General features: G+C 34.8%; 2 long non-coding RNA genes across 2 annotated transcripts in view; both read left to right on the top strand.

Moving 5' to 3' along the window:
- The window catches only part of LOC145266949 (uncharacterized), a 1,426,307-nt gene that overhangs the window by 881,155 nt on the left and 531,392 nt on the right, over positions 1 to 13,760 (top strand). The window lies entirely within an intron of this gene.
- LOC145266948 (uncharacterized) lies at positions 6,925 to 11,230 on the top strand. The gene is made up of 2 exons (XR_013864800.1): positions 6,925 to 10,066; positions 10,557 to 11,230. It is a non-coding gene; the product is annotated as an uncharacterized LOC145266948 (long non-coding RNA).

Here is a 13,760-nt window from a genome sequence, read left to right as displayed (position 1 = left end):
TAGTGTTGGTCGGCTAGAGGACGCTGTGGTTGATGCGATAATTTTCCCGGTATATGTTCAGAATGCTCCGCATACAGCGGTGATGGAACTTCTACAGTGTCGTGATGTATAAACGGTACGTCGTCCAAGTCTTTGAGGCATATAGAAGCGCCGTGAACACGACAGCTTCGTATACAACCATTTTGGTGTCTGTCCGGATCTTTCTGTCTTGAAATACACGCGTTCGACGAGTGCGATGTGCGGCTCCAGCGACTTTTAGGCGGCATTGGACTTTGTCTTGGATGTCAGCGTTGGATCATAAGCGGCTTTCAAGATTTGGAAGTAGTCCTCGTTCTTCAGAGGTTTGTCGCCGATGGTGAGGGAATGGACTGCAGCGTCGGCTCTGTCCCCGGTCTTTAGTTGGTACATGATCTGAGTCTTTGTTGAATTAATAGCAATGCTGAGCATGATTTATTCCGAGATGGACGCCACGCGGTAATCATCGGCGTTCTTGTATTCAATCAGGGATGCAGCATTTTCTTTTTTTTTTTTTTTTTTTTTTACATTTTCACCCCAAACAAGCAAATTGCCACTTTGGTGTGGGGGGCTACTATCATGGGCAACAACTACTGGCGTACTATGTAAGGATTTGGGCAGCAAGATGCCAGTTCACGTTACACTTGAACTTCTGCACGTCAGTACAGTTGGGGTAGCAGGGACCTGGAATGGAATTACAAAGTCTATTGGTTCTGGGGAAGAAATTACTGGAGTAGAAATATCTTTTACATCTAGGGATCTCTGCTGTGCGGGGGTGGGAATTTAGCTTCCTGTCGGGTTTGTCAAGGGTGTTTACGTCGTGGGGGCACAAGTGCTTGCAGTTCGTTAGAGCATTCACTATTAAAATACTTGTAGAACAGACAGAGGGATGCAACATTTCGTCGATGGGACAGTTGAGGTTTTGTTTTTTGACTTCAGGTGGGAGAAACTGAAAGCTCGCCCGTTTGTCCTGTAGACGATTTCTTGTCCTTATTGGTTGTTGGTTGTTTTTGTTTTACGGCATATCAACCCTTTTTAGATTATTTAATGCCGAATCCAGTGATTTTGAAGAAAAAGGTTTCAATAGAATATATTTGTTTTTGTTTTTCATGTCAGTTTCTATTTAAACCATAGTTGGAACCCTAACAGGTTCTACCACTCTGCGAGCAATGCCAATTAAGGGGTGGCTCTACACTCCCCTAAGCTCGCAAGCTGTGGCCTCACCATCGGATATAGTTTAAAATCATATCCAGGACCTCTTGTCCTGGAGGAAGGTCGTTCTTGAACATGGCTTTCACAAATATGGTGAAGATTGTCGGAGCAATGACGCAGTTCTGTTTTAACCTTATGAGATTAGTATAATTCATTAGAACTTGTTCAACTACATGAGGTATAAACGATTGGTTGTCCAAGTATCTAAGGCGCAGATAAGCGTCATGAGCACGACAGCTTCGTGTACAGCCATTTTGATGTCTGTCCGGGTGTATCTGTCTTAAATTACGCGGGTACGTCGATGGAAATATGCGACTCCGACGCATTTTAGGCGGTATTGGACTTTGTCTTGGATATCAGCGTTGGATGACAAGCAGCCTTCAAGGTATGGGAAGTAGTCCATGTTCTTCAGAGGTTTTTCGCCAATGGTGATGGGATGGACTCCAGTGTCGCCCCTGTCGCCGGTCTTTGATTGGTACTTCACCTGAGTCTTTGTTGGATTAATAGCAAAGCTGAGCATGTGTTTTTTCGCAGGTGTACTTGTATCCCATCAGGGATGCAATTGAGGTTTTGTTTTATGACTTCAGGTTTTTACCTCGCCCGTTTGTCCTTCAGCCGATGTCGAGTCCTGGAGGAAGATCGTTCTTGGCCCTCTGCGTGATAACTGTCACACACATGATGAAGATTGTCGATGCAATGACGCAGACCTGTGTTTAACTTTAGGAGTGAAAATATTAATAGTGGCCGTACAATTCATTAATTTAGTATGAAAATGCCTTTCGTTTAAACATATAACTCCTATCATTCCATAATTGTCACTTCATAGATTATTTATTGCATTTGTTTAAAGGAAATAATATACGCCATTTTGCCAATGATAAAATATTGCCATTATTACTGCACAAGCAGCAAGGCCATGCATATGGCATCATCAATAGGTTCAGTAATATGCACGAGGCACGTTCAAAATGAATGTTTCTGTTTAGAGCACAGCTGAAGCATGGTACTTGATTTTTCATTTTTTAATTTAATTAAAGCAATTATATATGAAAAAAAAATTTGTAAAATCGACACTATGTTATCTACAGCGAAATGTAAGCAAAAATGTGCTGTGAAATAAGTCACTGCAGGGAAGTTCATTCCGGTTCACCGCGAATTATCCCCAACTACAGAAGCCAATCATTCAGTTTATGACAATAAATATATGGGTGTGCGAAGTATTCGTTGATCATCATTTAATCCCGGGCAACATCGAGTCTCCCTGATAGTTAATGTGTATATGTATTTATGAAAGACTAAGAAACAGGAGAGAATAGCTACTTCGATATAACACAAGTATATTCTAACAAATGTAGATATGAATCACATCTGGACTTTACTGATAACACATTTTTTTTTAAATTTTTCGGAGAATAGTCCGCGAATATTCCAGCATCAATTTTGACACATAGAAAATCGTATTCTTTGAAATTTCGAAATCGATTACCATTAACAGGAAACCAATCTTTGCTGCCAATTGAGGAATTGCATTGCTTTTGTAATCTTGAAATTCAGTTCAGAATATAAATGGTTCCAATTGCTTCCAATCAGATCTATGAAATTTGTTCGTCACCATTTCAATAAGAGTAACACACACACACATATATATATATATATAATATTAATAATATAGATATATATATATATTATTATTTTTAAAAACAGTAATCTACGGACACGTGTGTATATATATATATATATATATATATATATATATATATATATATATATAACTACTTCATTTATTCACATAAATTTAATATACGAAAGTATAGATTTATGCGTAAACTTTAAGTATTTACTTCAAAAGTGCTCAATACGTAGGTAAAGCTAGTTAGTAATTTATAAAATGTATATGGCGACTAAGCTATATATATATATATATATATATATATATATATATATATATATATATATAACAATAATATTAAGAATATATATATACTTGTGTGCGTAACAAAGTTTCATTTATATAATTGTAGATATATATGTGTTCGTGTGTGTGTGTGTGTGTGTGTGTGTGTGTGTGTGTGTGTGTGTGTGTGTGTGTGTGTGTGTGTGTGTGTGTGTGCTTATTATATATCTATAGTGCAGTGGGCACTGTTTTCTTTTAAAAGTATTAATACATTTGCTAATACATAAAAATAACCTCTGCTATTTTGACTCCAGATCTAATTGCCTTTATATAATAATAATAATAATAATAATAATAATAATAATAATAATATATATATATATATATATATATATATATATATATATATATATATATATATATATATATTTAACTGTGGACACAGGTTAACTTTCTCACACCATTCAAACACCCCCTGTAATAATTAACACATAACTTCAATCAATAAATTACATAAAAAACACTCATTTCATTTCTGTTACAAACTTATATTTGAATTTCAACAGATATATCTTTTTTCCCAATAAGAATATAAACTTGCGTTCATAGTTTTAAAATTACATTAACGACTATATGACGTCACTAAAATTTCCTTCTCTTTAACAGAGCCAGCCCTCCCCCTCCTTTTTTGAATTTCCAATATCATTTTTCCGTTTTTCTGAAATAGAACTGCGTCACACTGTGCACGTGAAACATTTTCAAATATTTTGTACTGGTATATTTTTTGGTTTCTTAATCTCATTCATCCAGAGGAAGTCTCGAAATAAAGACGAAACGTTGATGAACACATAATACGGTTTGTTTTTTTTATTTACTCTCTCTCTCTCTCTCTATATATATATATATATATATATATATATATATATATATATATATATATATATATATATATATATATATATATCAGTGTTGGGATGATTGATGGGGATTGAAATCGGGAATCGGAAAAATCGGAACTTTCGTGGATATCGGAATTGAAATCTTTAAAATGTGTGCTTATATTCCGATGCCAAAAACGATTCTTTTGATTATATATTTTTTTTATTTGATTTTATTGTTGAAAAAAAATCCTTCGCTGCTGGCAGTAATAATAAAAGTATAATTCTTTATTCGTTTAAATTCCCAGTAAAACTAAAATCTATAGACCACCTCCTCACGAGTGTATTTTTGCGTTTGAGAAAATTTATACGCGTCTAAGAAGTCATTATACTGTAATTAAGACAAAACAACCATTTTATAGTTTAATATTTAGAGATTTATAAAGAATCGCGAAATTGGTAGGAATCGGTAATTGCATTGGCATCTGGAAAATATTGGAATCGTCCCCTCACTTATATATATATATATATATATATATATATATATATATATATATATATATATATATATATATATATATATATAAGCCTCAGGAGTCCTAGAGTGGAGGAAACGCGGAATATTCAGTGTAGCTTAATCGCCATATATATTTTATAAATTACTAACTAGCTCTACCTACGTATTGATATATATATATATATATATATACAGTGACGCCCCAAAAATATTCGCACTTCTTTTTTTTTTTTAAACCACAAATTTAAGCTAGATTGAGTGTACCTGTTTAAACAACCTATATCCTATTTGATTCGCCAATTACTCCTCTATAAGTTCATCTGTTCATATTTTACGTTTAATTGAAATATCCTAGTGTTCACATTAATTTTTAAAAATTAGCTTCAAATCAAGAAGGCAAAAAGAAACTCGGAAGAAACAAACGAGCTTAAAATATCCAGCTTTTAGGAAACAAAGCATCTCTTATCGTAATTGTTGTTGTTCCAGGTTATACAACGTAATATTTAGTCCACATGCCTCGACTCTCTCTTAGTGATAATCAGAAGCTCATTAATCTCCACCGAGAAATTGGACACGGATTGGAATGTGATGAGAAAATGGTAGGACTGATTGTGCAAAAGCACCAAAAACAATGGCAGTGTTCGTGATACCCCTAAATCTGGTCGTCCTAGAGTTACTTCTTACAGGGAAAACAATGCTATAAAGATCTGTATGCTCAGAAACAGATTATAATGGCTCGCAAATACAATAACAGTCTAATCTTGTAAAAACAGTTTTCCTTTCTACAGTTTAGAACAGCTTGAAATAATTTATTTATTCTAGTGATATTTATATCCATGTTTTCTGTATGGAAATCAAAAAAATAAAATGCAAAAAAATAATGATTCACTAAACAACGTTGTATTTACTGGATATTTTTCCGGTACAATGACTCAACTTTGTCCACGGGTGCTTGTAAAGTAAAATAACTGCAATGTAAAGATGCTCATCCGATAATAAAACCGAAAAAAAAACTAACATGGAATTAAAATGAATGCTTGAAAGAATATGAAAATTATAAAGGTATTTTGAAGAAGAATGCAATTCCACAACCCATATATAACAAAGTTGTATGGTTTTAAATAAATAGAAAGAAGTTTTTTTACATGAATATCAATCCAACAAAAAAAAGAGTATAGATATACACACACACACACACACACACGCACATATATATATATATATATATATATATATATATATATATATATATATGTATATATATGTTAGAATGTGTGTGTGTGTATCTGAGAACATTAACCTATATCAATCCAACAAAAAAATTATAAGAGTATATATATATATATATATATATATATATATATATATATATACATGCATATATATATAAGTTAGAATATGCGTGTATCTGAGAACACTTAACCTGTATATTTAACGAAAGTTTAGATCTACAACCTTGAAATTTGGTATGTAGGGTATTCGACAGGTGGTAAACATTTTTAAGCGTTTTCCTTCGGAATAAAAATGGGCTGCTTTGGGCGTTAGAATTAAAAAATCATGGTACGTGATGGTCATCAGACTTTTATCTGTTTCTTAACTGTTTCACGAATGCGCATGCGTTGATCGTTCACTTGACATGTTACTTATGTTAAGAATAAGTAGGTTTGAAAACATTTTTTAAAGGTCGTGTTAAGCTGGCCTGATAGTTGTAGTACTTGTGTGGCACTATTTCCTTGTGCCACTGTTTCTAACACACTCTGCAGCATGGACGGGTGGTAAATTGTCCATGAGCGTAGAGATACAAAGAAACCCCTTCCCATAATCCCCTTGCTATCTTTCTGTCTCTTTCCTGCACGACCACCATGATGTGAAGACGCATATTTTGTCTCTCCGTAAATGGGAGGGGAGACCCCCTCCCTCAACACTAGTTAGGGTAGGTTAGTTAGCTTCGAAAAGTCTATTATCCAGTTTCAATTGTAAAAATTAATTGTAAATTGTTTTTTTTTGTAATATATATTGTATCTCTAATGTAAAATAAAATAGTTAGTTATACCTTATGTATATTACAATTGTGTCGCGTGTCATTTTTCTTGTGTCTGCCATGAATGCCTTCATAAATGTCTGAAGTCGAAAGGCGGCCCTGAGGACAAAGAGATGAAGATTCCCACCAGAATGCCACCAGGGTGAAGAGATCATCTTGAGAAAAGAAAGCAGCCACACCCAGATCCAACATCTCAGGTATGATTTTCTTCTTGTTACTCAGACCCTAATGACTGGCCCATCTTCATGTCTTCATGAGACCGCTTTAAGACATTTACTATAACACGTCTGTCGGTCACACCCCAGTGACCGGCTGATAGTGGTATAAATGGTGCCGTGACCAGGATTCGAACCTGGGTTACCACGGATCTCGTCGCATCTGTGTCGCAGTATAAATGATGCACTATGACAAGAACATATTGTTTCCCAGCATGGAAATAATTTCGACCCTTAAACCCACGGCACAACCAAAAATAACGACCACTAGACGAATCGAATAAAAAAAAATGGTCCACGGTCTTAAAAAAACGGAAAAAAAAACTATTATTTCTGGCAAAATTTTAAAAAAAAAAATGGCAGACCAGTACACACGCGCACAAAAAAAAAAAAAAAAAAAACGCACTCAAAAAAGAAAATTCAGAACCTGAACAAAAAATTGTCTTGCACCTACAAAAAAAAAACAGTTTACAAAGGATCGATTTAAAAAAAAAGAGTATTGAAAGTAACCCTTCGAAAAAAAAGTAAGAAATGTGTCCCACACACAAAAAAAAAAAAAACAGAGACGAGAAAAAAGTGTCTCTAGAATATGCAATGTCTCTTTCTCTCTCACGCTTTCTCTCTTTCTGTCTCTCTCCGGATATATATCGATATGTGTGTATATCTATGCATCTTGTTATTACATGAAAAAAAAAAAGAAAAAAATCCTTCAAACACGAAGCTCGAAAAATAAATTAAAAAAAAAAAAGGAAAGAAAATAAAGGATACCTAACATTTTTTATCTGATCTTTATTTCAGGTTTATAAAAATATAGGACTTTTTAAAAACATTCTTTTGACTTTGCAAGTGTTAGATTCAGATTTGAAAAAATAGAACTTTTACATTACATTTTATTCCATGAACAGTTGATGTGTTTATTTTTCAGGTTAGGTAACAGTAAAGCTGAAAAATAAGGGGACATTTTTTTTGAATTGATAATGTTTCTTTTATTGATGTTTGTCTGTTTAAAAAGAAAAAAAAATGTTACTGGTAAAAAAAAATGGGGGTTAGATAATATGAAAGTTTTGTGTTAGAATGTATTTTACAAAATTGTTCAAAATAAGATTGTTTTTCTATTTAGTTATTTGTTTTAAACTCGTAGAAATGTTTAATGTCTACCTGTCACTCATTTTTTAAAACAATGGCCGCACATTGGAAAGATAAGCGAAGATGACCTCGTCATGGTGTTTGCGAGGGTGTTGAGGAATGGATGGTAGAACAATGCTATCTGCCTCTCTCTCTCTCTCTTCTTCTCTCTATCGTTCTCTCTCTCTCATTCCCTTACCTTTTAGGGTCTATGAGGACGAGAGAGAAAATTGTCGAAGATTTTTTTGTTATTACGTAATGATATCATGAGGGTGGTAGGGTGTGTAATGGCATCACTCTGTCTCTATCCCCTTCTTTCCCCCCTCAGTCTCTTTCTCTACTCTTGCGTTTTAATGATTGTATAGCCAAACCCCCATGGCTGATTGCAGGAGGGCATATAATAACGAATTAACTTGGAGTTTTTTTTAAATTTTTCTACCAAGTTTAAAGAACAAAATTATTTATGCTTCGTTAAATTACATTAAATGATGTCTTCAATTGGTTTTTATTAAAAATAAAAACTAAGACGATTATTCAAACAGCACTTAAAGTACTTGTTTGAAGTCTTCGAGTGTTTGGAAAAGCCAACTGTTACATGATTACGTTAATTTTTTAAGAGTTCTCTGAAATGTTCATAGTTTTTCTTAAAGAAAAAAAATTACGCTATTACATTTCGAATATTCTCTGAATTTTTAATAATTTCTAAGGAAATATTGTTTGACTAACGAAAGAGATTTTCCTGAACTCTAGATGATTTTGAGGAAGAATGATTCGAGCGAATTCTTTAATTGAAGGTTTATTTGAAATTGGACCGTATGATAGGGGTCCCTGAAATATTGACTGAGGAGTATATACGTAAAATTGAATTAATTATTAAGAATAAAAAAAGATTTCCTCAGTCTAGAAAGATCTCTCTTTAATTGAAACTTTAATTTTTTCGAGCTGTTAACTATACAGAACTGGTCGTTAACTTATGTGACTCCCAGGTGTGGCGGGAGTTTATTAATTCGAAATAATCCTTGTGAGTGAGTTTAGGAAAAGAATTGCTTTTAAATGATAAAATAATTACTTTGGAAAATAAAGTTAATTAACGTGAAATGTTTCTGAATTCGAAATGACCTTGATAATGACCTATAAGAAGAAATGATTTTTAAGAATCAATTAAATAACTTTAAATGTACACTGAATTTTAAAAATAATAATTACGAAATGAAAAAGTTTTGGGATGTCTCTGAATCTCATTGTGAAGGGTGAATTGATTCAAAATGAATTTTCTATGATCTTTTCGGAAGATTAATTTTAATAATGAACCAAATGTTTGGAATAATTTTTGAATTGTATTACGAAAAATGGGTCTATTCGAAGTTTATGACCTTTTGAGAAGATTGGTTTTTATAATAATAAATGAATTACTTTGGAAAGAAGTTAACTAACATAAATTGATTTTACCGATGAACCAAAATACTTGAAATAATTTTTAAATTTTGGAATTAAATTTTAATGATCTTTTGTAAATCAAGTTTTGAAAAAAAATACACATACTTTTTAAATGTACCCTGAAATTTGGGAAAAAGTTAATTATGAATGTAATAACTGAAATGCGTTTGCATTGTGTAAACAAATTCTAATTGTGACCGAGGTGCTCTGAAATGATTTTTTAAAAGTGTTTTCTTTTTAAGAAAAAAAAAATTGTTAACACCCTATTTCATTGATTTAATGTATACCAGGTTTCTGAATTGTTTATTTTTGGAATTTTTTTCCCCCTAATTGAGTATTCTAACTCATGAAGGCTGAGTGCCCTTCTTAATTAATTCTTTATATAATTAATAAATATTCCGTGGTGGATAGTTTTTATTGGTCGCTCGGCGGCAGACTCCTTGCTCTAACAGAATTAATTGGATTAGAACCTCTGAAGACCAAGGTTTTACTAAATCCATATAGGTCGGCGTGATGAGGTCACGTAACCCCGACTTATCTAAAATACATTATACTGGTCGCTGAAGAGAGCGTAAGTCCAGTAACTGAAGTAATAACTTGGAATACATATAGGTCGGCGTGATGAGGTCACGTAACTCCGACTTGGTTAAAATACATTATACTGGTTGCTGAAGGGAGCGTAAATCCAGTTACGAAAATAATGTTATGCAGACTAAATTAAAAAACGTATAGGTCGGCGTGATAAACTCACGTAGAATCCGGCTTAGTGAAATACGTATAGGTCGGCGTGATAAACTCACGTAGAATCCGGCTTAGTGAAATACGTATAAGTCGGCGTGATAAACTCACGTAGAATCCGGCTTAGTCAAATACGTATAGGTCGGCGTGATAAACTCACGTAGAATCCGGCTTAGTCAAATACGTATAGGTCGGCGTGATAAACTCACGTAGAATCCGGCTTAGTGAAATACGTATAGGTCGGCGTGATAAACTCACGTAGAATCCGGCTTAGTGAAATACGTATAGGTCGGCGTGATAAACTCACGTACAATCCGGCTTAGTGAAATACGTATAGGTCGGCGTGATAAACTCACGTACAATCCGGCTTAGTGAAATACGTATAGGTCGGCGTGATAAACTCACGTAGAATACGGCTTAGTGAAATACGTATAGGTCGGCGTGATAAACTCACGTACAATCCGGCTTAGTGAAATACGTATAGGTCGGCGTGATAAACTCACGTAAAATCCGGCTTTGTTAAAAAATATTATACTGGTTGCTTAAGAAAGTGTAAATCCAGTAACTGAAATCATGAGGTCATTGCCTCGATGGAGGGCGAGGATGATTACCCTCTCTGGTATTTGAAGCAGTATACCAGTCTACCAGGAGCCTGGTGGAAAAAATAACTTGCTTCACTGAGTTCCTGATGGAACGTAGAGCATGGGGACATTGATTGCTGACGGCCGGTTGACGCACCATTCACGGAAAATTAGGGACTTCTGAAATTTATGAATACTCATAAATTTCGGATAGCATAGGGAGGGATGTGGCACTATTTCCTTGTGCCACTGTTTCTAACACACTCTGCAGCATGGACGGGTGGTAAATTGTCCATGAGCGTAGAGATACAAAGAAACCCCTTCCCATAATCCCCTTGCTATCTTTCTGTCTCTTTCCTGCACGACCACCATGATGTGAAGACGCATATTTTGTCTCTCCGTAAATGGGAGGGGAGACCCCCTCCCTCAACACTAGTTAGGGTAGGTTAGTTAGCTTCGAAAAGTCTATTATCCAGTTTCAATTGTAAAAATTAATTGTAAATTGTTTTTTTTTGTAATATATATTGTATCTCTAATGTAAAATAAAATAGTTAGTTATACCTTATGTATATTACAATTGTGTCGCGTGTCATTTTTCTTGTGTCTGCCATGAATGCCTTCATAAATGTCTGAAGTCGAAAGGCGGCCCTGAGGACAAAGAGATGAAGATTCCCACCAGAATGCCACCAGGGTGAAGAGATCATCTTGAGAAAAGAAAGCAGCCACACCCAGATCCAACATCTCAGGTATGATTTTCTTCTTGTTACTCAGACCCTAATGACTGGCCCATCTTCATGTCTTCATGAGACCGCTTTAAGACATTTACTATAACACGTCTGTCGGTCACACCCCAGTGACCGGCTGATAGTGGTATACTTGACTCACTCACTGTTTTTTTTTTTGTTTTTTTTTAAGTTTGTGTTTCGATCTCGGCGCGAATATTTTTTTACTAACAAGAAGCGAACTGCTGAATATGTATTTTTGAGATGAGGATTTATAATTATTTTTTATATTATTTGGACTATGATTCTCATCTTGGTTGGGTTTTTTGTCACATCGGTCGAAACGTTGCAAAAATAAAAATAACCAAGATAAGAATCATAGTCGAAATTATACAAAAAAATAAGAAGTGAACTGTTTAGAAAAACTGTAATACTCGCATGTAATTGTCTCAGTTTCATCCCACTTGTTTTTCTTCATTTTTCTTTTTTTACGGGATTTAACTTTTCTTTAATACCTACGGTATTTCTGTTTATTATTCTACCTTCAAACTCCTCAGCCTAACATTTGCGAGCAATATGAACAGGAAAAAATACATAGAGGACATTGCAAAGGCTGCTGTAAAGAAGGTGGGTTCCCTCTATCGAGTTAGAAGACTACTCACACCTGTGAGTATTCGGTACCTCTCCAAAGCTACCTTCCGACCATGCATGGAGTATTGTTGCCACATCTGGGCTGGTGCATCTGCCACTTAGATAAAGTCCAAAAAAGAGTTGTCAATCTAATTGGTCCCACTTTATCAACTAAGCTCTAGCCCCTGTCTCATCGCTGCAATGTTGCATCGATGTGCCTGTTTTACAAATATCTTAATGGAATGTGTTCTGATGAACTCGTTTCACTTGTACCCCCTCGACGTACATATCCCCGACAAACACGCTTAGCAATACGATCTCTCTCCCTCACTGTTGTTGTTCTTAAATACCAGAAACCGTTCTTATCTAATAGCTTCTTCCCTCGAACAGCTAGACTTTGGAATTCCCTTCCTGCTGCCTGCTTCCTTGATGGACTGATATGCAGAAGTTTAAACGTAACATAAAAAGATATCTTTTTAATCATCATTCCTAGACATGGCCCCAAATAGTAGTCCCTTGCGTCCAAGTGGTGGTATGCTTTGTAAGGGGTGAACATTAATATATATATATATATATATATATATATATATATATATATATATATATATATATATATATATATATATATATAAGAATTTTGCAATAATTTAAATATAATATTTATGCGGATTTTACGACCGGGCAATAACCGGGCGCAAGTTTCTGGTAAAGTTACCAAGACATACCCCGGTCGATTTTTCTTTACAAATGCGACGTACAACCACCAAGTCGCATTCTCTATCGATTCTTTAACATTCTGGATCGTATGTATAATGTCCAACACGAGAGAACTTAAAGTAATTGGTCAACTTACAACTAATCTCATGGTTTTTTTATTCATTGTATACACGCAACAGGCGGGTCCTGTCTTTCCGATTGATTTCGGCCCCCTTGCGTGAAAATGAAATTCCACAAGCGTATGGCAATAGTCTTTACAATCAGAAATTGTGTACTGGTGTGAAATCTTTTTCTAATACGTGAAACATCAAAAGAGCGCATAAAAGATGTCTCTGCATTAGAATACAACCCACGTACATAATCAACAAACTGAAAAGAATCAGGGATACAGTGCGTGGTATATAACTCGCACACAGGTTGCAGAATTTCCACAAGCCACTGAGCCAAAGAATGTTGTGCCGAACCAACCATTGAGAAAATAGGTCTCAGTGGAACACCTTGCTTGTGGATTTTGGGGAGACCATACATTCTAGGGCGATGTGAACCAGAGGGTCTAATCCTGTCATAGACATCCTTGCAAAAACCTTTCTTTTTAAATAATACAAGTAGACAACTTTGCATTTTTGCCTCGTTCTTGCAAGTATTATCCGTCAACTCGACAGGATCGAGTTTACGGAAATTCGAAACATCATTGAGAATAACTGCCCTTTTCTCAACGTAGTCCGATTTGTCCAAAATCACGACTCCTGCACCTTTGTCTGGTTTGCACATATAAATATCGGCATTGGATTTTAACGCTTTCATAGTTTTAAATTGCGTTATGTTCCAGACAAAGTCGCTATAATCAACAGGTGTGTTACCGTATCGGTGAGCTAAGGCAACTAAACTAAATTTCATCCCAGAAATTCTTTCTGGGTAAATAGAAACATTATGTCTCAGTTGGGAGAACAAAGCTTCAAAGGCAGAAAGTGTTCTCTCTCTATTTATACTGGTTGGGGGAATACAAAATCCAATCCCTTAGACAAAACTCTATTTTCA

The sequence above is a fragment of the Euprymna scolopes genome, chromosome 42, assembly GCF_053919585.1.
Source record: "Euprymna scolopes isolate OS-2025 chromosome 42, ASM5391958v1, whole genome shotgun sequence".
NCBI lineage: Eukaryota > Metazoa > Mollusca > Cephalopoda > Sepiida > Sepiolidae > Euprymna > Euprymna scolopes.
Note: the sequence above shows the minus strand (reverse complement) of the source record. Positions and strands in the feature narration are given on the sequence as shown.